This window comes from Arachis ipaensis, chromosome B10 (genome assembly GCF_059453495.1).
Source record: "Arachis ipaensis isolate K30076 ecotype BB chromosome B10, ASM5945349v1, whole genome shotgun sequence".
Classification (NCBI taxonomy): Eukaryota; Viridiplantae; Streptophyta; class Magnoliopsida; order Fabales; family Fabaceae; genus Arachis; species Arachis ipaensis.
Window position 1 is genome coordinate 95,134,660 of NC_142435.1, and position 24,621 is coordinate 95,159,280.

Consider the following 24,621-nt stretch of genomic DNA (forward strand, 5'->3'; position numbering starts at 1 on the left):
TTGTGGCACATGAGCATGTCCTCTATGCTCTCTTCTCCTCTCAAGTGGGTTGACAGCCACCACTTTGGCCATCTTCTTGGCAGTTTTGGGCTTGTCTTGTTCTACCAGCACTTCATCAATAATCTTCTCAACCCATGCTTCATCACACAGTCTCTGGATAATACTGGAGAATGCTAGCCTTGTGCTATCTTTGGTGCTTTTCAGCACCCTGTTGATGTTATTGGCTATCATCTCCCCAACATTCACATTCTCACCCTGTTGATGTTATTGGCTATCATCTCCCCAACTCACAGGATTCCTTCAGAAGTGTACATGAACTGGTTATTAGCAACCATGTCAATGAGTTCTTGAGCTTCTGCAGGCGTTTTCTTTAGGTGAATGGATCCACCTGCAGAGGTATTCAATGACATCTTTGATAGCTCAGATAAACCATCATAGAATATATCCAGGATGGTCCATTCTGAAAGCATGTCAGAAGGACACTTTTTGGTCAACTGTTTGTATCTTTCCCAAGCTTCATAGAGAGATTCACCTTCTTTCTGTCTGAAGGTTTGAACATCAGCTCTAAGCTTGCTCAGCTTTTGAGGAGGAAAGTACTTGGCTAAGAAAGCCGTGACCAGCTTATCCCAAGAGTTCAGGCTGTCTTTGGGTTGAGAATCCAACCATAATCTAGCTCTGTCTCTTACAGCAAAAGGGAAAAGCATGAGCCTGTAGACTTCAGGATCTACTCCATTAGTCTTAACAGTATCACATATCTGCAAGAATTCAGTTAAGAACTGAAAAGGATCTTCAGATGGAAGTCCATGAAACTTGCAGTTATGCTGCATTAGAGAAACTAATTGAGATTTCAGCTCAAAGTTGTTTGCTCCAATGGCAGGAATGGAGATGCTTCTTCCATGTAAATTGGAATTAGGTGCAGTAAAGTCACCAAGCATCTTCCTTACATTATTATTATTTTCGGCTGCCATCTCCTCTTCCTGTTCGAAAATTTCTGAAAGGTTATCTCTGAATTGTTGTATTTTAGCTTCCTTTAATTTTCTCTTCAGAGTCCTTTCAGGTTCTGAATCTGCTTCCACAATAATGTTCTTGTCCTTGCTCCTGCTCATATGACAAAGAAGAAGGCACAGAAAAATAATAATAATAATAATAATAGAGATCCTTTATACCACAGTATAGGGATCCCTTTATTAGTGGAAGAAGAGTGGGAGACAAAGAATGTGATGTAAAGGAAGAAACACAACTGTACTAATGGAAGAGATGTGAGATGAGATGTTAGGATATGAATGAATAAATAGAATGAGATGGGAGATGGATAATTTTCGAAAATTATTTTGAAAAAGAGTTAGTGATTTTTGAAAATGGTTTTTGAAAATTGTTAGTATTTTTTTTTTCGAAAATTTTTGAAATTAAAAATAAAAAATAAAAATAATTAGTTAATTAAAAAGAAATTTTTGAAAAAGAGGGAAGATATTTTCGAAAATGAGAGAGAGAGAGTTAGTTAGGTAGTTTTGAAAAAGTTAAGAAACAAACAAAAAGTTAGTTAGTTAGTTGAAACAAATTTTGAAAAGATAAGAAGTTAGGAAGTTAGAAAAGATATTTTGAAAAGATATTTTTGAAAAAGATAAGATAAGAAGATATTTTTGAAAAGATATGATTGAAGTTAGTTTTGAAAAAGATTTGATTTTTAAAATCTCAATTAATGACTTGATTCATAAGAAATCACAAGATATGATTCTAGAACTTAAAGTTTGAATCTTTCTTAACAAGCAAGTAACAAACTTCAAATTTTTGAATCAAAACATTAATTGATCATGTTATTTTCGAAAATTTGGTATAAAAATAAGAAAAAGATTTTTGAAAAATATTTTTGAAATTTTCGAAAATAACTAATAATTTTGAAAAAGATTTGATTTTTGAAAAAGATTTTGAAAAAGATAAGATTTTCAAATTGAAAATTTGATTTGACTCATGAGAAACAATTTGATTTTAAAAATTTTTGAAAAAGTCAACTCAAATTTTCGAATTTGATGAGAGTAAAAGGGAAGGATATTTTTTTGATTTTTGAATTTTTATGATGAGAGAGAAAAACACTAAAAAGATGCAATGCATGAAATTTTTAGATTAAAACATGTGATGCATGCAAGAATGCTATGAATGTCAAGATGAACACCAAGAACACTATGAATGTCATGATGAACATCAAGAACATATTTTTGAAAAATTTTTAATGCAAAGAAAACATGCAAGACACCAAACTTAGAATTCTTTAATGCTTACGCACTAAGAATTCAAGAATGCATATGAAAAACATCAAACAACACAAAACAAAAAATCATCAAGATCAAACAAGAAGACTTACCAAGAACAACTTGAAGATCATGAAGAACACCATGAATGCATGAAATTTTCGAAAAATGCAAGATGCATATGCAAAAGACACCAAACTTATGATATGACTCAAGACTCAAACAAGAAACAGAAAATATTTTTGATTTTTATGATTTTCTAATTTTTTTGGATTTTTTTATTTTATATTTTTCGAAAATTAAAAAAAGAAAAAATAAGGATTCCAAAATTTTTAATATGAATTCCAGGAATCTTGCCATGTTAGTCTAAAGCTTCAATCCAGGAATTAGACATGGCTCACTAGCCAGCCAAGCTTTCAAAGAAAGCTCCAGTCCAAAACACTAGACATGGCCAATGGCCAGCCAAGCTTCAACAAATATGGATAATTTTCAAGTATAGAATAACTAAGTATGTGAGAATCTCTTCTTTTGTGATGGTAAGTTGAAACCCCAGTCCAAAAATTAGACATGGCTTACAGCCAGCCAGGCTTCAACAAATCATCATGAAACACTAGAATTCATTCTTAAAAATTTTGAATAAAAAATATAAATTTTTTTGAAAATATTTTTATTATTTTTTTTTTTCGAAAACAGATGGGAGATTTTTGAAAATATTTTTGAAAAATTTTTGAAAATAAAATAAAAAGAAAATTACCTAATCTGAGCAACAAAATGAACCGTTAGTTGTCCAAACTCAAACAATCCCCGGCAACGGCGCCAAAAACTTGGTGCTGTTGCCAGATCAAAAGGGAATCTGGCACTGATGTTACCGGACCAAAAGCTTGCCGAAAACCCAAACAATCCCCGGCAACGGCGCCAAAAACTTGGTGCACGAAATTGTGATCTCCAGGCTCGAACAAATCCTGGTAATGGCTCCAGAGCTTGGTGCTCTGATCTTAATTCATAATTGTCACAACTTCGATACAACTAACCAGCAAGTGCACTGGGTCGTCCAAGTAATACCTTACGTGAGTAAGGGTCGAATCCCACGGAGATTGTTGGTATGAAGCAAGCTATGGTCACCTTGTAAATCTCAGTCAGGCGGATATAAAATAATCATGGAGTTTTCGAATAATAAATAATAGAATAGGGATAGAGATACTTATGTAATTCATTGGTAGGAATTTCAGATAAGCGAATGGAGATGCTTTTCGTTCCTCTGAACCTCTGCTTTCCTGCTATCTTCATCCAATCAGTCTTACTTCTTTCCATGGCTGGCTTTATGTGATACATCACCACTGTCAATGGCTACTTTCGGTCATCTCTCGGGAAAATGATCCAATGCCCTGTCACGGCACGGCTAATCGTCTGGAGGCATCACCCTTGTCAATGGCTTCATCTTATCCTCTCAGTGAATAATATGCTCATGCACCCTGTCACGGCATGGCTATTCATCTGTCGGTTCTCGATCATGCTGGAATAGGATTTACTATCCTTTTGCGTCTGTCACTAACGCCCTGCAATCGCGAGTTAGGAGCTCGTCACAGTCATTCAATCATCGAATCCTACTCGGAATACCACAGACAAGGTTTAGACCTTCCGGATTCTCTTGAATGCCGCCATCATTCTAGCTTACGCCACGAAGATTCTGGTTAGGAGATCTAAAAGATATTCATTCTAGCTTATTTCATGTAGAACAAAAGTGTTTGTCAGGCACGCGTTCATAAGGGAGAAGGATGATGAGCGTCACACATAATCATCACCTTCATCACGTTCTTGGGTGCGAATGGATATCTTAGAAGCGAAATAAGAAGGATTGAATAGAAAACAGTAGTACTTTGCATTAATCTTTGAGGGACAGCAGAGCTCCACACCTTAATCTATGGAGTGTAGAAACTCTACCATTAAAAATACATAAGTGAAGGTCTAGGCATGGCCGAGATGGCCAGCCCCCTAAAACGTGATCAAAGGATCATAAGTTAATCCAAAGATAATCCAAAGATGCCTAATACAATAGTAAAAGGTCCTATTTATAATAAACTAGCTACTAGGGTTTACATGAGTAAGTATTTGATGTATAAATCCACTTCCGGGGCCCACTTGGTGTGTGTTTGGGCTGAGCTTAAGTGTTGCACGTGCAGAGGCCATTTGTGGAGTTGAACGCCAGTTTCTGTGCCAGTTTGGGCGTTCAACTCTGGTTTTGGATCCTTTTCTGGCGCTGGACGCCAGATTTGGGCAGAAGGCTGGCGTTGAACGCCAGTTTACATCGTCAATTCTTGGCCAAAGTATGGACTATTATATATTGCTGGAAAGCCCTGGATGTCTACTTTCCAACGCAATTAGAAGCGCGCCATTTCGAGTTCTGTAGCTCCAGAAAATCCACTTTGAGTGCAGGGAGGTCAGAATCCAACAGCATCAGCAGTCCTTTTTCAACCTCTGAATCTGATTTCGGCTCAAGTCCCTCAATTTCAGCCAGAAAATACCTGAAATCACAGAAAAACACACAAACTCATAGTAAAGTCCAGAAATGTGAATTTAACATAAAAACTAATGAAAACATCCCTAAAAGTAACTAGATTCTACTAAAAACATACTAAAAACAATGTCAAAAAGCGTATAAATTATCCGCTCATGAATAAGAAGTTAGAAAAAGATTTTGAAATTAAAATTTTAAAAAGATATGATTGAAATTTACTTTGAAAAAGAATTGAAAAAGAAATTAAAAAGATTTGATTTTTAAAATTAAAGTTGATGACTTGACTAACAAGAAACTAAAAGATATGATTCTAGAATTTAGAGATTGAACCTTTCTTAACAAGAAAGTAACAAACTTGAAATTTTTGAATCAATACATTAATTGTTAGCAAGGATTTTCGAAAATATGAAATAAAATTAAGAAAAACATTTTGAAAAATTAGTTTTAAAATTTTCGAAAATATTAAAAGAAAAATGAAAAAGATTTTGAAAAATTTTAAGAATGAAATTCGAAAATCATAAAAAAATGAAAAATAATTGATTTTGAAAAAGATTTGAAAAGATAAAGTTTTTAAATTGAAATTTTGACTTGACTAACAAGAAACAACTAAATTTTAAAAATTTTTGACCAAGTTAACTCAAAATTTCGAAAATTATGAGAAGAATAAGGAAAAGATATATATATATATATATTACTTTTGAATTTTTAATGAGGAGAGAGAAAAACAACAAAATGAAACAAAACATAAAAATTTAAGAATAAAACAAATAATGCATGCAAGAACACTTTGAATGTCAAGATGAACACCAAGAACACTTTGAAGATTATGATGAACATCAAGAACATATTTTTGAAAATTTTTAAGAAAAGAAAGACATGCAAGATACCAAACTTAGGAACTTTTCTACTAGGGACACTAACAATTTGAAAATGCACAAGAGAAACAAGAAAAGACACAAAACAAGAAAAATTAAAGATCAAACAAGGAAAATCATCAAGAATAACTTGAAGATCATGAAGAACATAATGCATGAATTTTCAAAAATTTTAAGAAAATAATAAAAATGCAATTGACACCAAACTTAAAATTTGACACTAGACTCAAACAAGAGACACAAAATATTTTGGTTTTTATGATTTTATTAAATTTTTTTTTCAAAATTATTTTGGAAAAAGAAAATAAAGAAATTCAAGATTTTTAACAAGAATTCCAGGATTCATGCAATGTTAGTCTAAATCTTCGGTCCAAAGGAATTAGACATGGCCAAATGGCCAGCCAGGCTTTAGCATAATAAATACAGACATGTCCTTTCTACAATGGAAAGTAGAAACTTCAGCCCAAAAGATTAGACATGGCTTAACAGCCAGCCAGGCTTCAACATATCTCATAAAGCTCTAGAATTCATTCTTAAAAAATATAATTTTTTTTCTTTGAATGATTTTTTTTTCGAAAATAAAAATAAAAAGCTTAAACATAAAATAAAATTACCCAATCTAAGCAACAAGATGAACCGTCAGTTGTCCGAACTCGAACAATCCCCGGCAACGGCGCCAAAAACTTGGTGCACGGAATTGTGATCACACTTTTCACAACTCCGGTACAATTAACCAGCAAGTGCACTGGGTCGTCTAAGTAATAAAACCTTACGCGAGTAAGGGTCGATCCCACAGAGATTGTCGGCTTGAAGCAAGCTATGGTCATCCTGTAAATCTTAGTCAGGCGGATTCAATTGGTTATGAATTTTGATAATTAAAAGATAAATAAAACGTAAAATAAAATAAATATACTTATGTAATTCATTGGTGGGAGTTTCAGATAAGCGTTTGGAGATGCTTTGTTGCTTCTGAACCTCTGCTTTCCTACTGTCTTCATCCAATCATGCGTGCTCCCTTCCATGGCAAGTTGTATGATCCTCTCAGTGAAAATGGTCCAAGTACAGTTTCTGCACGGCTAATCAACTGTCGGATTTCTCGTCTCGGATGAAAAATACCAGGTACAGCTACCGCACAGCTAATCATCTGTCGGTTTCTACTTGTGTCAGAATAGGATCTCTCTATCCTTTTGTACACTGTCACTGTGCCCAACATTCGCAAGTTTGAAGCTCGTCACAGTCATCCCTTCCTAGATCCTACTCGGAATACCACAGACAAGGTTTAGACTTTCCGGATCTCAGGAATGCTGCCAATTGGTTCTAGCCTCTACCACGAAGGTTCTAATCTCACGGAATCGGTCCGTGGATTAGAGACCCAAGAGATTATACTCTGGCTGTCGTCCAATGACTACGTTGAACATCATGTAGACCGCTTGTAGTTGTCAGGCACGCGGATCTTGGCTAAGTGAGTAACGAAGATAGTGGGTGTTTGTCACGAGTCATCCCTTCATTCTGACTTAACTGAATTAAGTACGAGAGTATATCTTAGAGAAGAAGTAGGCGTGAATTGAAAGAGAAACAATAGTACTTGTATTAATTCATGAAGAACAGCAGAGCTCCCCACCTTAATCTATGAGGTGTAGAAACTCCACCGTAGAAAATATATAAGAGAAAAAGGTCTAGGCATGGCTGAATGGCTAGCCTCCCAAATGTAACATAAAAGTCCAAAGATGGTAATAATTTTAAAAGATACAAATACAATAGTAAAAAGTACTATTTATACTAAAAGTAGTTACTAAGGATTACAGAAAATAAGTAACTAAGTGCTGATAGTGCATAAATCCACTTCCGGGGCCCACTTGGTGTGTGCTTAGGCTGAGCATTGAGCTTTACATGTGCATAGGCCTTTTCTAGAGTTAAACGCCAGCTTGGATGCCAGTTTGGGCATTTAACTCTAGTTCTGGTGCCAGTTCCGGCGTTTTACGCTAGAAAAAGGGTCTCTGGCTAGCATTTAGACGCCAGTTTGGGCCATCAAATCTCAGGCAAAGTATGGACTACTATACATTGCTGGAAAGTTCAAGATGTCTAATTTCCAACGCAATAGAGAGCGAGCCAATTAGGCTTCTGTAGCTCCAGAAAATCCACTTCGAGTGCAGGAGGGTTAGAATCCAACAGCATCTGCAGTCCTTTCTCAGCCTCTGAATCAGACTTTTGCTCAGGTCCCTCAATTTCAGCTAGAGTTTTCTAGTGTTTTCTAGGTTATTCTTGGATTCTCTAGGGTTATCTAGGGTTTTCTAGGGTTTTCTAGGATTCTCTAGGGTTTTCTAGGATTTTCTTGGGTTTTCTAGGATTTTTAGGGTTTTTTAGGGTTATCTAGGGTATTTTAGGGATATCTAGGATTTTCTAGAGTTTTCTCGGGATTTTTAGGGTTTTTTAGAAGGTTATCTAGGGTTTTCTAGGGTTTTCAAGGGTTTTCTAGGGTTATCTAGGGTTTTCTAGGGTTTTCTAGGATTCTCTAGCATAAAAACTAATAAAAAATAATAAAAAGTAATTAAAACATATTAAAAACTACCTAGAAACAATGCCAAAAGGGTATAAATTATCCGCTCATCAGTAGTCAATAAGAAGATGGGTGCAAGAATAAGATTTGGGACCCCGGAGTTCATTTCAACAACCAATACTCTTGGGGCCTTGTCATTTACTTAAGCTTACTTGGAGGATTTGTGCGCCTAATTTGGGATCCCAGAGGCTATTTGAAATGCAAGCATTGGTGGGGATTCAAGGAAGAATTCAAGCATAAGCCACCATAGCAAGGACCCCATCAATGGTCCAACTTAAGGACTTTAAACTAAAAGTTCTTGGTGGGAGACACCCCACCATGGTAAACCTCTTTCCATTCTCTTGTATATATACTTAATAAGTGATTTGAGTTGCCATTATAGGTAGTTTTCTTCTATTCTATACTCTTATACATTTTGTTTTGATTGATAGGTTGTTGTAGTGAGTTTTGATTAGTTTAGATTATTGTTAAAGTAGGTTGCTTGAAGTGCAAGTTTTATTTGTTTTGTCTTTTTGAAAAATTTTCAAAAAACTTAAATATTTTTGTTAAATTTGAATTTTGGTTGCTTTAGAATGTTTATAGGTTAGGAGAGTGTTAAATTCTGTTTTTATGACTTTAAAAAAATTTTTTTTTTCAAGCCACGCATAAGCACGCATGGCGCTTACGCGTGGATTGCACTTCCCCAACTCCTGGTACAAGAATCCGAGAGTTGTGCAAACATCGCGCGAGCACTGTGTGAAAAGCACAATCCACGCATAAGCACGCATGACGCTTACCCGTGGATTTGCACCCTGTTTTTCTCCTTTCTCATTTTTCCTTCTTTTCTTCTTTTTTCTTTTTACCTTTCTTTTTCTCTCTTCTTCCTTTCTTACTTTCTTCTTTTCCGTCTCTAAAAAAAAAAAAAATAATAATAATAATAATAATAATATAAAAAAATATATTAAAATTTTTTTCTTCTTTTTTCTCTTCTTCCATTTTCTTTTATTGCATTTGCTTATTTTCATTCATTGCATTTTAATTTTGTTTTCATAGCTTGTTCTTATTTTATTTTCTAAGTTTCTCATTTTAATAATGGTGTTGAATTCTCTTACTCAATTGTTGAGGATTTCTTGCATTGTTTTGGTGCTTCGTGACTTGTTTAGCATTAATGGTCATATTTGTTCCACACACAAGATTAGTGCTTTAGTCCTTCCTAATTCATTATTCTTTGGTTTTTTACCTCATTATCATTGAGTTAGGATGGGGCCAAATGCTTTCATGCTTATCACTAATCTTGTTTGTGACAATTGTTGATTAAGCTTGATGCAACATGCTCTTCATGTTATTCACTTATACTTTGAATTTCCTCTTGCATCAAGTATTAGTTGATATGCCCTGTTCCTATATTGCTTTCTCACACACATGCGTAGCTAACATGTAGTGATAACCCTACTCTTATTTGGCATTAGCCCCCGCCTATGTTCTATTTGGTTTGATATCTTTGTTATGGGCTTAATTTTCTTTCTTTTTCTTTTCTTTTAGGTTGGCCACTAAAAAGGAAAGCATTCGAAAGGCTTCTAAATGGGGCAACAAACAAGTCTACCCGCACAATCTTTTGAGAAAGCTCATCAGTTGTAGCAACCCATCCACCTTGCTCTTCTTTGTATGCACCGAAGACGGTGCAATCTTCAAGTGTGGGGAGGTCGTCTGACCGATCTCCATGGGTAATAATTTCCTTTTTCAACACCAATTCTTGATTTCCTTTGTTAGTTAGTTGTTGCATTACATGATAGGTTGCATGTTAGTTAGAATTTGTACATATTTTACCACTTATTTTTATGTTAGGACTACTTGGTTAGAGTGATGATTTCTCTTCCAAGAAAAAAATTGTTTTAGGGTACCCTACCAATTTGAAAAAAAAAATTTCTGTTGAACTTGCTTGAAGAATTTATTTTGGAACATGGTTTTTGAGCTAAGAACACAAACATGTGAGTTTTGAGCCTTATGGTGTGGTTACATCTTATAACCATTTATTTTCATTCTTGTGTGCATCATTCTCTTTCTATGATTGTAATCTTTGATTTGTTTGATTCTTTATGTCCATTATTCCATGTATACATGCATTTATATGATTGAGGCCATCATTTCATTTAGCTCACTTACCCAAATATCCTACCTTTCATCAACCATTGTTAGCCAATTGTGAGCCTATTTAATCCCTTTTGTTCTTAATATTAGCACATCACTACCCCTAAGGGAAAAACAACAAATGTCCCTTAATTTGGATCTTTAATTAGCTTAGACTAGTGAGGTTGTGTATCATTTGGGTATGGAAAACTTGGGACATTGGTTGAGGTAAAAGTGTAATTTGTATTTTTATTGAAAATCATGGGATTGGGTACATGCTTATGCATTAAATATGTAAAAACCATATGCATTGATACGTTTATATATACTTTTGTGAAAAAAATGAAACAAAAATGTAGAAAAAGAAATAGAAAAATAAAAGAAAGAAAAATATATAAAAAAAGAAAAAAATGAGGCAATAAAAAGGGGACAAAAATGCCCCAAAGTAAAGTAATAAATAATAATGCATATGGAATGTGAATTAAAAAATAATCCATGAGTATGTGAAAAGTGAGAATCATGGTGATGACAAGTCATCTTATGCTAGTTTTACAAGCATTTTTCATTTGTTTCATTTGGTTTTATGCACTTTCTTGCACAATAAGCAAGTGATTGGAGTGGATTTTCATGATTATATTGAATCAATCAAACAATATTTATTTTACATAAAATCATAGGTTTTATGCTAGAATTAATTGATTTTATGAATGATACAAAGATCTTGTGATTTTGGTGAGACTTTGATTGCTTTTTTGATTGCTTGTAGGTGAAGAAATGAAGAAAAGGGGGAGGCCAATTAGGGAAGGGTTGCGTTCACAAAGAGAACGCCACGCTCAGCAACATTTTGGCTAGCGTTCATTAGTAAATTGAACACCACGTTCACTAAGTGAACATTTTCGGGAAAATGGGCCAAGGAAGAAAGGCGCGCATCAAAGATACTAAGCAGCGCTCAAGGGAATGAACGTAGCGCTCAACCAAGGGAGTTCTAGGAGAAGCGCTCGACCAAGGGAGCGCTAGGCAGCGCTCAAATAATGAATGCAACATTCAATAAGTGAACGCCCATGAAGACAAGTGCGCACCAAGGGGCCACGCACCAGGCATCGTTCAACAAGTGAACGTGCCGTTCACTAAGTGAACGCCAGGGAGCCAAAGCGCATGTGAAGAGGCATGCTTAGCAAAGTGAATGGGACGTTCACTAAGTAAACTGGGCGCTCTACTGGAGCTTCACTGATAAACCACTATTTTATTATTTATCTTGTGCTCAATTGAGTGGTTTTTTATCAAGTCTTTGCTCACTTATTCATATAAATTGCATGGTTTTACAATTCCTTCCTTATTCTGTGATATGTGTGAAAACATATTTCCTAGGCCTTAAAAATGTTAATTTTAATTATCCTTTATTACAATTCGATGTCGTCATCTGTGTATTAAGTATTTTCAGGCTTTATAGGGCAGGAATGGCTTAGAGGACAAAAGGGAAACATACAAAAGTGGAAGGAACGCGCGAAGATGAAGTTTTGAAGAAAATGGCAGCGACGCGCGCGCATGGATGACGCGGACGCGTGCCTAGTGCATAGCACAAGCGACGCGTATGCATGACTGACGCATACGCATGACAAGAAAAATCTCCAAATGACGTGCACGCATGACCTACGCGTACGCGTGACAGATGACACGTGCAGAAAGTTGCAGAATTCACCCCCAGCGATTTCTGGGCTCCTTTTCAGCCTAAATCCAAGCCCAAGAACACAGAATAGAGGCTGGAGAATGGGGGAATCAAAATGGAATCATTCATTCATTCATCAATTGACAATTTGAGGTTTTAGATGTAGTTTTCTAGAGAGATAGGCTCTCTCTTCTCTCTTAGGTTTTAGGATTTAGGATTTCTTCTTCCCAATTCTAGGTTCAATGTTCCTTTAATTTAAGTTGTCTTCTACTTTTATTTATTCTAGTACTCTAGTTTATCTATTTCACTTGTTAATTACTTATTTTCCCAATTTGGTTTATGAACCTTCCAATGTTAGATTTGATTTTATATTTAATGCAATTTGAGGTATTTCATATTTATGATTTTAATTTAGCTTTTTACATTCTTAGCTTGAATTGATTAATTGGTGAAACTTGAGTTATCAAACTCCTTTGTTGATTGAAAATTGGGATTTGCTGGTTGATTTGGATTCCTCTAAAGCTAGTCTTTCCTTAGGAGTTGACTAGGACTTGAGGAATCCCATTGATTAGTCCACTTGACTTTCCTTTATTTAGTAAGGATTAACTAAGTGGGAGTAAGGAACAATTCTCATCATAATTGATAAGGATAACTAGGATAGGATTTACAGCTTTCATACCTTGCTAAGAATTTTCTTAATTATTAATTTACTTTCTTGCAATTTACTTTTCTTGTTTCATATTCAAAAACCCAAAAAGATACATTTTCATAACCAATAATAGATCATACTTCCCTGTAATTCCTGGAGAGACGACCCGAGGTTTAAATACTTCGGTTATAAATTTTATTCGGTTTTGCTTTAGTGACAAACAAGTTTTTGTACAAAAGGATTCTTTGTTGGTTTAGAACTATACTTACAACGAGCTTTTATTTGCAAATTTGTAGACCACACAAAAGTCCGTTCGTCAAAATGGCACCGTTGTCGGGGAATTGCAAATATGTGCCTTATTATTGGTTATTGTAAATATTTGCTTTTGCTTATTTATTTGTTTTTGTTTTTGTTTTTAGTTTTTATTAGCTACTATGAGTTCTCACCCCTGTCGCTTTGAGTTTGGTTCCAACGTTGTTGCAAGGAATGGAAGCTAAAATGGGAACATGCATCAAGGTCGAAATAATCAAAGATGGAAGGAGCCACGAGGATTTGATCAACCCTTGTGGCAACAATGCCTTCCAAGGTACCATGGACAACGACCGTCTTACAGTGCATGCCAAGACAATAGTTATGGTGGACCTTTTCGTGACAACCAACCCCCACCAAATTACTATGGTCAAGAGCCATTCCGAGGTGCGTACCAAGATGATAGATATGGTGGACCCCCTAGTAGTCACCAGCAAGCCCCATCATATGCCTATGAACCCCCTCCTCAACACAATTTTGAACCACCATACTCACAAGCCACCTACAAGCATTCACCTCCATATGACCCTAACCCCTATCCACCCAATCAACCACCCTATGAGCCATATGATCCTAATCATACAATCCGAGAAAACCAAGAATCACAGGTCGTCTCAAGGAAATGGTGGATAAATTTTATGCAACCCTTCATCAACTGGAGCAAGCGATAAATCAATTAGCTTCCCGATGTTCGGACACTCAAGCAACTCCCATGGCTTCATGTGGAGAATCTAATAAAGAACGCAGTACGAAGGAGACACTAGAAGCTCTGATAGACAGTACGGAGTATGACTTTGTACTGGAACAAGTAGAGGAAGCCAGAATTATCGAAGAAGAAGAATTGGTTGAAGACGTAGGAGACGCTGAACCTCCTTGGGAATCAAGAGCTGTGGAGAATTCCGCCAAGAAATTTGCAATTGATGCTAATGAGGATAGTACACAACCTCCAAAGCATGTACCTTATGAAGAACTGGATGGAACAGATCAAGAAGCAAGTTTCCTTGGTAACGATGATCATGAATCAAGCTCTCCTAGTGATGAACTTGCACCCGTAGTTAAATTCTTTGAGATTGAAGAATCTTCCCCAAGTGAATATGAAGATGATGTGGAGGTAGACTTTTCTCAACCTCCAACTTATGACTTGAGTGATGGGGAAGAAGTAGAAGACTTTAATCAAGACATGGTGGTAGTTGAAGAGGTTTGTAAGGAAGTAGAAGAATTCACAGAAGAATACAAGGCAGTGGAGCTTGATAGACCACTGGAAACACCTCTCCCAAGGCCATTACCACCCAATACAAACTTCAAGTGGGTAAAATCCTTAGCCTTTATCTTCACCTTCCCACTTGAATATGGTTTGCTTGAAACCGATGGCCAGCTTAGAGCTCTTTGTGGCGTTAAGAGTAAGAAGGAGATGGTTAGTAATAGGAGTTGGCATATAAAGTTCAATACGGTTCCACGCTCCAAATTGAAGTGCAAGGATTGGTGTAGAGTTCGATTGAATGGGTTTCGGAAGATGTTTGGGTATCTCAGTGAAAATTCAGATTGCATACCGCCCGGTTGAAACAATGTGGATAAAAGCAAAGATGGGTACAAAAGCAAGGTTTGGGATCCTGGAATTCGTTCTGATAATCAACACTCCTGGAGCCTGATTACCTGCTTTAACTTGCTCGAAGGCTTTACATGTCTAGTCTGGGACCCAGGAGGCTATTGGAGTTGCAAATGTTGGTGGAGATTTCTGGATAAGTTCAAGCATAAGCCACCATCACAGGGAGCTCACCAAATGTCAAACTTAAGGACTTTAACTAAAAGTGCTAGGTGGGAGACAACCCACCATGGTATGATCGTTCTTTTTCAGTCTTTGTTCAATTTCGTTTGGCTTTTTTCTTATTTTTATTATTAGTGTTCATACATAGCATCAGCATCTGCATTTTGCATTCTGCACTCTCTAAAAAAAAAAAAAGCCACACCACGCATGCGCATAGGCCACTGGTGCACGAAATTGTGATCTCCAGGCTCGAACAAATCCTGATAATGGCTCCAAAGCTTGGTGCTCTGATCTTAATTCATAATTGTCACAACTTCGATACAACTAACCAGCAAGTGCACTGGGTCGTCCAAGTAATACCTTACGTGAGTAAGGGTCGAATCCCACGGAGATTGTTGGTATGAAGCAAGCTATGGTCACCTTGTAAATCTCAGTCAGGCAGATATAAAGTGATAATGGTGTTTTCGAATATTATATAATAAAATAGGGATAGAGATACTTATGTAAATCATTGGTAGGAATTTCAGATAAGCGAATGGAGATGCTTTTCGTTCCTCTGAACCTCTGCTTTCCTGCTATCTTCATCCAATCAGTCTTACTCCTTTCCATGGCTGGCTTTATGTGATACATCACCACTGTCAATGGCTACTTTCGGTCATCTCACGGGAAAATGATCCAATGCCCTGTCACGGCACGGCTAATCGTCTGGAGGCATCACCCTTGCCAATGGCTTCATCTTATCCTCTCAGTGAATAATATGCTCACGCACCCTGTCACGGCACGGCTATTCATCTGTCGGTTCTCGATCATGCTGGAATAGGATTTACTATCCTTTTGCGTCTGTCACTAACGCCCTGCAATCGCGAGTTAGGAGCTCGTCACAGTCATTCAATCATCGAATCCTACTCGGAATACCACAGACAAGGTTTAGACCTTCCGGATTCTCTTGAATGCCGCCATCATTCTAGCTTACGCCACGAAGATTCTGGTTAGGAGATCTAAGAGATACTCATTCTAGCTTAATTCATGTAGAACAGAAGTGTTTGTCAGGCACGCGTTCATAAGGGAGAAGGATGATGAGCGTCACACATAATCATCACCTTCATCACGTTCTTGGGTGCGAATGGATATCTTAGAAGAGAAATAAGAAGAATTGAATAGAAAACAGTAGTACTTTGCATTAATCTTTGAGGAACAGCAGAGCTCCACACCTTAATCTATGGAGTGTAGAAACTCTACCGTTAAAAATACATAAGTGAAGGTCCAGGCATGGCCGAGATGGCCAGCCCCCTAAAACGTGATCAGAGGATCATAAGGTAATCCAAAGATGGTCTAAAAGACGTCTAATACAATAGTAAGAGGTCCTATTTATAATAAACTAGTCACTAGGGTTTACATGAGTAAGTAATTGATGAATAAATCCACTTCCGGGGCCCACTTGGTGTGTGTTTGGGCTGAGCCTAAGTGTTGCACGTGCAGAGGCCATTTGTGGAGTTGAACGCCAGTATTTGTGCCAGTTTGGGCGTTCAACTCTGGTTTTGGATCCTTATCTGGCGTTGGACGCCAGATTTGGTCAGAGAGCTGGTGTTGAACGCCAGTTTACGTCGTCTATTCTTGGCCAAAGTATGGACTATTATATATTGCTGGAAAGCCCTGGATGTCTACTTTCCAACGCAATTGGAAGCGCGCCATTTCGAGTTCTGTAGCTCCAGAAAATCCACTTTGAGTGCAGGGAGGTCAGAATCGAACAGCATCAGCAGTCCTTCTTCAACCTCTGAATCTGATTTCAGCTCAAGTCCCTCAATTTCAGCCAGAAAATACCTGAAATCACAGAAAAACACACAAACTCATAGTAAAGTCCAGAAATGTGAATTTAACATAAAAACTAATGAAAACATCCCTAAAAGTAACTAGATCCTACTAAAAACATACTAAAAACAATGCCAAAAAGCGTATAAATTATCCGCTCATCACAACAGCAAACTTAAATTGTTGCTTGTCCCCAAGCAACTGAAAATCAAATAGGATAAAAAGAAGAGAATATACTATAAATTCCAAACTATCAATGAAACATAGCTTCAATCAAATGAGCGGGAGTTATAGCTTTTTGCCTCTTGAATAGTTTTGGCATCTCACTTTATCCATTGAGGTTTAGAATGATTGGCATCTATAGGAACTTCAGATTTCGAATAGTGTTATTGACTCTCCTAGTTCAGTATGATGATTCTTGAACACAGCTTCTTTATGAGTCTTGGCCGTGGCCCTAAGCACTTTGTTTTCCAGTATTACTACCGGATACATAAATGCCACAGACACATAATTGGGTGAACCTTTTCAGATTGTGACTCAGCTTTGCTAAAGTCCCCAATTAGAGGTGTCCAGGGTTCTTAAGCACACTCTTTGTTTGCTTTGGACCTTGACTTTAACCGCTCAGTCTCAAGTTTTCACTTGACACCTACACGCCACAAGCACATGATTAGGGACAGCTTGGTTTAGCCGCTTAGACCAGGATTTTATTCCTTTAGGCCCTCCTATCCACTGATGCTCAAAGCCTTGGGATCTTTTTTATTTGCCCTTGCCTTTTGGTTTTAAGGGTTATTGGCTTTTTCTGCTTGCTTTTTCTTTTTTTTTTTTTCTGCAAGCTTTATTTTTTTGCTGCTTTTTCTTGCTTCAAGAATCATTTTTATGATTTTTCAGATTATCAAATAACATGTCTCCTAGTCATCATTCTTTCAAGAGCCAACATATTTAACATTCTTAAACAACAACTTCAAAAGACATATGCACTGTTCAAGCATACATTCAGAAAACAAGAAGCATTGTCACCACATCAATATAATTAAGCTAAGTTCAAGGATAAATTCGAAACTCATGTACTTCTTGTTCTTTTGAATTAAAACATTTTTCATTTAAGAGAGGTGATGGATTCATAGGACATTCATATCTTTAAGACATAGTCACTACTAACTACTAATGATCATGTAATGAAGGCACAAACATAGATAAGCACATAATATAGAAAACGAAAAACAAAGAAAGCAAGAACAAGGAATGAATCCACCTTAGTGATGGTGGCGTTTCCTTCTTGAGGAACCAATGATGTCCTTGAGCTCTTCTATGTCTCTTCCTTGTCTTTTTTGCTCCTCCCTCATTGCTTTTTGATCTTCTCTTATTTCATGAAGTATGATGGAGTGCTCTTGATATTCCACCCTTAGTTGTCTCATATTGGAACTCAATTCTTCTAGGGAGGTGTTGATGTGCTCCCAATAGTTTTGTGGAGGAAAGTGCATTTGAGGCATTTCCGGAATCTCATGGTGATGAGCTTCATACGCCTCTTGAGCTCCATGAGTGAGCTCTCTTGCTTGCTCCATCTTTTTCTTAGTGATGTGATGACAAGTCATCTTAGCCTATTTTAACTAGCCTTTTTCTTTTGTTTTCAATTGAATTATGCACTTTCTTGAGCCATAAGCAAGCCAATTGGGTAGATTTTCATGTTTCCTTTGATTTAATCAACCATGTATGAATTCATGCTATTTCATGAGGTTTTATGCTAAAATTGTCACATATTATGAAAGAATGAATATCTCATGATTTTGAGCATAGCTTTGATGAGTTTGGTTGATTAATGATAGGTGAAGAAAGCTTGGAGAAAGGTTGAAGCAAAGAGGAATGGCTAGAAGTGAAGAATGGAATAAGTGAAATTGAACCTGGAGGCATGAAGTTAGCCCCAACGTTAGCCCCCTAACTTGGAGGCTAACGTTGGGGCTGAAGATTACTCCCTGGGCTCCCCACGTTTGAGCCAACGTTAGCCCCCTAACTTGGAGGCTAACGTTGGCAAGAGAATTCCTCCCTGGGCCACCAACGTTTGCGCCAACGTTAGGGGTCTAACTTTGACCCTAACGTTGGCACATGAAAAAACAAAGGGAGAAGGGCCAACGTTTGCGCCAACGTTAGCCCCCTAACTTGGAGGCTAACGTTGGTGCCACACACCACAAGGCATACAAGGGGTATACTTCCAACAAGAATAACTTGAGCTACAGAGCTCCAAATGAGGTGATTCAAGAAGCATTGGAAAGTAGGAATCAAGAGCTTTCCAAGCATATATGGCACTGCATGGTGGACACTAAAATTGAGGGAGAAAACTGCCCTGCAATGTGCATAAATGAACATGGTGGCAACCTGCAGTGAGGCCAACTGACCTCTGCACCTTCAAAGGAGTATAACTCGAGCTGTAGAGCTCCAATTAATGTGCTCCCAACGGCATTGGAAAGTAGACATCCAGGGCTTTCCAACAATGTATAATAGTATGGGGTGGACATTACATTTGAGCCTCCAGAACTGGCGTTTTCGCCAACGTTTGAGGGCTAACGTTACCTCAAACGCTGCACACCAAAGCCAGCGACCATGCCCTCTTCAAATGATCATAACTTGAGTTGTAGATGTCCAATTGAACTGATTCCAAGTGGGTTAGAAAGCTGACATTCAGAGCTTTCCAACCATATATGATAGTCTATATTGGGCATAAAATTGGCAACATGACAAGAGGACAAAGTTGGCACCATAAATGTGCATAAGGGAGGCCAACGTTAGGGTCAAAGTTAGACCCCTAACGTTGGCACCAACGTTCATACCAGCAAATTATGCTTGCTGCTATGAAAAGTTGGGGTCAAAGTTAGACCCCTAACTTTGGCCCTAACGTTGGGACCAACTATGGCTAACTTCAAAACCGGTTCAATTGGTTCACTTCGGTTCTTCCTCAAACTCCAAAGAGCAATCAACCAAGGCCTCTTTCAACCCAATTCCATCAAGAGCAAGGGCCCAAATGATCATCACTCAAAGGCACAAGAAATAGATAAAATAGGATTTTCATTTCAATTGTAATTTTTTTTGAATTTCATTTTCATTTTGTAAAGCCTATATAAGGCATCATTTTCATATTAGTGAGGAGGCTGGCTCCAGAAGGGAGCACGAGGATTCAAGAGCTCTCTTTAAATTTTCTTTTCTTTGTTTTTGAATCTTGGGTTGAGAATTGAAGAAATTCTGTTTCAATCTCACCTTGAGAATTCTCTCTGTTTACTTGTCAGCATAATTTCAGTGAATTGTGATTTGAATCAAAACTCGCTTTACTGCTTTCTTCTCTATTTTCTTCTGCAATTATTCTCTGTTGGATCAAGGAAGGAATTGAGATCTAGACTTGGTCTCTAGTCTCATCCAACCCCTGAGATCTTCAACCTCTCATTTAGATTTTGCAATTGAGCCAAGTTGCTATCTGTTTTGATTTTAAAGTGATTTTCCAAATCTGTTGAACCTGCTGCATCTTTTACTTCTCTGTTTGATTGTCATTTACACTTCTGTGTTTGATTTCATGAATCCCAGTACCTAATTTCCTTTATTCTTCTTGCAATTTAACTTTCCTTGATCTGCTGCTTTCTTTTAATTTCCAGCACCCACTCCCTTTTAATTTCATGCAATTTACATTTCTTGCAATTTAAGATTCTTGCAATTTACATTTCTTGCTCTTTAAGTTTCAATGCAATTTACTTTCTGCACTTTAATTTTCCTTGTCATTTACATTCTGTTGGCTTCAATTGTCACTCAAATCACTCAATGTTAGCTTGACTAAACTAATCACCCACTAAAGTTGCTTGATCCATCAATCCCTGTGGGATCGACCTCACTCCCGTGAGTTTTTATTACTTGATACGACCCGGTACACTTGCCGGTTAGTTTTGTGATGTTTTGTGAGAGATTCGTTTCTCACCAAAATATCTCATCAAGTTTTTGGCGCCGTTGCCGGGGATTGATTAGATCAACAATGATTAAGTGGGTGAGAAGTCTAGATTAAGCATTTTCTTTATTTTTGGTTTCTGTTTCAAAGTGAAACCAAGGTGTTTGAGTTTTTGCCTCACTAAGAAATTCTCATCTCTGATATGAGTAATTTCAATTTTCCTTGGTTGTGTGTTTTACAAAACTCAAATGGAGTTCAACTCATCTTATGATCAAACAAATTCTATGGGATATCACCCACCATTACCAATTTCTAATGATGGATGGGAATATCACCAAGAAACTTCAAATTCTGGGCTCTCCAATTCATGGAGCCATGCTTCAGAACCACAAGATGAGAAAGAAAATCATATTGGACATTTCCCTCCACCACAAAATGATTCAAGTCATTATTCCACTGGTGGCTGGGAGTATTACCAAGAAACTGCAAATTCTGAGCAGTCAACTCACATGAAAAATTGTCCAACCTCACCTCCCACTTCTACATTTGAAAATTCTTCATCACCTAAATATGCCTCAACACAAACTTCCACGAACCTAGGCCTCTCAAAGCTAGAGATCATGTTTGAAAAATATGAGAGGGAGGTGCAAAGATCTTGGAACGAGCAAAAGAATTCATTCAAAAACATGGAAGTGATGGCAGGCCAATTGTTGAATGCAAGGAAGGAGAAAATGGAAAAACAAGAATGCAAGGTCCCTGTGTTAAGTGAAATTGCAAAAAAGGAGGAGGTGGAAGAGCAAAAGGAAGATCCACTTCAAAAATCCAGAGAATTGTTGAAAAGACAAGAACAATTCATGAAGGAACAACAACAAGCCTGGAAAAGGGAAGAAAGACTCTTAAAAAATATGAATGAAGATTTAGAGAAAATAAGGAAACACTTAGAACCACTGAGCAAGAAAAATGAAGGCCAATTGATGGATAAGAAGGAGAAAGTGGAAGAGCAAGATAAGGAGGCCACTACATCAAGTGAACTTTCAATGAAGAATGAGGTGGTTGAACCTGAAACTGCACTTGAGATGACAAGAGAACATGAAGACTCACAACTCTCACAAACCTCCCTGGACCAAAATGCCTCAACATTTGAATCCATGATTGAAAGATATGACGAGGAGATGAAGAAATGTTGGGAAGATCGACAAACCTCCCCCATGATAGAGCGATTGAAACAAATGTTGGGTGTAAAAGAGGAAGTGGAGGAGCAAGAAAGTGAAGAAGTCATTCCAAACTCAAGTGAGGCAGAAAAGTACATAAAGGAGGAGTTCATGGAACCACCAATACAAGAGGCCCTGAATGAAGAAATCACTCCAATAATCACACAGCAACCATGTCTTGACATCCAAGAAGTGAAGGCAATTAACAAAAGCACCAAGAAGAGGATTGTGACCAAGACACCAAGGACAACATTCATGAGAAGGTCAACTGCAAACAATCCTCCCCCTGATCCAGCAAGCAAGCTCAATCAAGCCATGTACAAAAGAAAGCTTGCTGAGAGGAAACCAAGACAGGGGGCAATAGCTGAATCTTCTCCTCTCTTGAAGTCATTCCTCTTAACAAATTGGAAGAAGAGGAAGAAAGTAAAGAACAGGTAGACAGTAGGTACATTTCTTCTCCTTGCTTTGTTTAAATTTCAATAAATTGGCATATGATCACATTATAAGTTTGGTGTTGCCCTGCAACAAACTGTTTTCCATCTTCATGGATGATTGCATCAATTTTACATGAAAGTGACACACCAAGATTCTAAGTTTGGTGTGCCACCTATTTTTCTATGCAATTCAATCCAGCAACATCACTTGTCTGCATAATCATATTGCCTTTTACAGTGTTAATTTTCTTCTTAGTTGGATAGTTTTTGTTTTCCCTTTGTTTCATTTATTTACTTGTTTTTAATGCTTTCCTTCATTAACTGTTTTTGTTAATACATCACCAAGACATCCTTATTCATAACAGACTCTTCATTTGGTGATTGTATTTAACATATAACAGTTTCTTTTGTTTAGTTTTAGTTCAAATAAATTGACATAGGATTGCATTCTAAGTTTGGTGTTGCTATGCAACACAGTTTGCTTCAAATCTTTACTGGATACTTGCATTAATTCCAAGTAAAAGTGTCACACTAAGTTTGGTGTGCCACTTATCTTTTATGCAAAGTATTATGCTCACCTTCTTAAGCTTGCAATCACAATGTCTCTGTCTCTTGTGCCTTGATTATTATCTTTAATTTTGCTTGCTTGAAACACATGTACTACTAACATTCCTTGTGTAAGACATTCATGATCCATCTTAGCCCCATAGCCACGGTTCTAATAGTTGCTTGAGGATGAGCAAGCATTCTGAGTTTGGTATGGGAAGGAAGAGAATGGGAGGAAAATGACAACAATAGAGAAGATGAACTACAAGGTTGTAAAGTTCTTTTTCCTCTCATTTGTTTCAAGCACTATAAACTGCATGATTGTCTTTACCTTCTGTGTATGCATGTGTGTATGAAAAGGCATAGTTGATTTTTAATTTGCAACATGGTGCTGTGTCATTATGAATACCAACTTGAGTTTTGTGAATCCAAAAGCAGTAAAGCATCATGATCATAAACAAACAAGGAACTAAAGAAGAGTTTAGCATGTGCATACAAGTATTGGAAAGCTAGTATGATTAATTGTTGCTCAATTGCATTGGATTTTATTTAATTGAAGTTTTCATCTAGTACATTTTGTGAAATCTTTTAAAATCATGAAAACCTTGAAGAAGCAAATGCAAAATAAAGCAAGAAAAGAAAAAGGGAAAGAATGAGAAAGCTGAAGGCTCTGAGTACCAATGGCAATTCATTTGTTAAGTACTTGTGGTGTTTATGTATCAAGCCAAATGCTTGAAAACAAAACACTTAGAAGTCAAGGTTAGGCTCAAAGTGCAAAAGCACTCCCTCAAAGCTCAAGGCTCTGAGCATCAATGATTAGAGAGTCAAGAAAAGAAAAGAAAAATGAGCTTAATGAAGTCCTCTAATCAAATGCTTGTGGTGCTTATGTATCAAGTGGTAATACTTGAAAACAAAGCATTTAGAAGTCGTAGCTTTGTTATCAACTCATGGGGCAAAGCACCCAAAAAGGAGAAGCTAATAAGAAAATCAAAAGCTTGTTTCAAGGAAGAAATATAAGAAAAAGATTTCATAAATTGAGCTAGATGGAAGCATCAATCATTTACATTTCTTTTGTGATTGTAGTATACTTAGAAAACTAGCTTACCATGAACATTGAGTTGCTATTCTTCTTGCCTTGGATTGTCAATCTTTATTGCATGATTCTTTTCTTGCTTGGGGACAAGCAAGCTTTAAGTTTGGTGTTGTGATGACAAGTCATCTTAGCCTATTTTAACTAGCCTTTTTCTTTTGTTTTCAATTGAATTATGCACTTTCTTGAGCCATAAGCAAGCCAATTGGGTAGATTTTCATGTTTCCCTTGATTGAACCAACCATATATGAATTCATGCCATTTCATGAGGTTTTATGCTATATTTGTTACATATTATGAAAGATTGAATATCTCATGATTTTGAGCAAAGCTTTGATTAGTTTGGTTGATCAATGATAGGTGAAGAAGGCTTGGAGAAAGGTTGAAGCAAAGAGGAATGGCTAGGAGTGAAGAAAGGACAATGGAAGAATGGAAGTTGATCCTGGAGGCATGAAGTTAGCCCCAACGTTAGCCCCCTAACTTGGAGGCTAACGTTGGGCATGAAGATCACTCCCTGGACTCCCCACGTTTGAGCCAACGTTAGCCCCCTAACTTGGAGGCTAACGTTGGCAAGAGAAACTTGAAACTCATCCCTGGGCCAGCCAACGTTTGCGCCAACGTTAGCCCCCTAACTTGGAGGCTAACGTTGGCACATGAGTTATAAAGGGGGAGAAGGCCAACGTTTACGCCAACGTTAGCCCCCTAACTTGGAGGCTAACGTTGGCGCCACACACCACAAGGCATACAAGGGGTATACTTCCAACAAGAATAACTTGAGCTACAGAGCTCCAAATGAGGTGATTCAAGAAGCATTGGAAAGTAGGAATCAAGAGCTTTCCAAGCATATATGGCACTGCATGGTGGACACTAAAATTGAGGGAGAAAACTGCCCCGCAATGTGCATAAACGAACATGGTGGCAACC

At 37.3% G+C, this 24,621-nt stretch overlaps 1 non-coding gene across 1 annotated transcript; it reads left to right on the forward strand.

Moving 5' to 3' along the window:
• The first annotated feature begins 464 nt into the window (after positions 1-464).
• On the forward strand, positions 465-572 carry LOC148580935 (small nucleolar RNA R71). Its single transcript, XR_015898996.1, has one exon. It is a non-coding gene; the product is annotated as a small nucleolar RNA R71 (small nucleolar RNA).
• Positions 573-24,621: the final 24,049 nt, after the last annotated feature.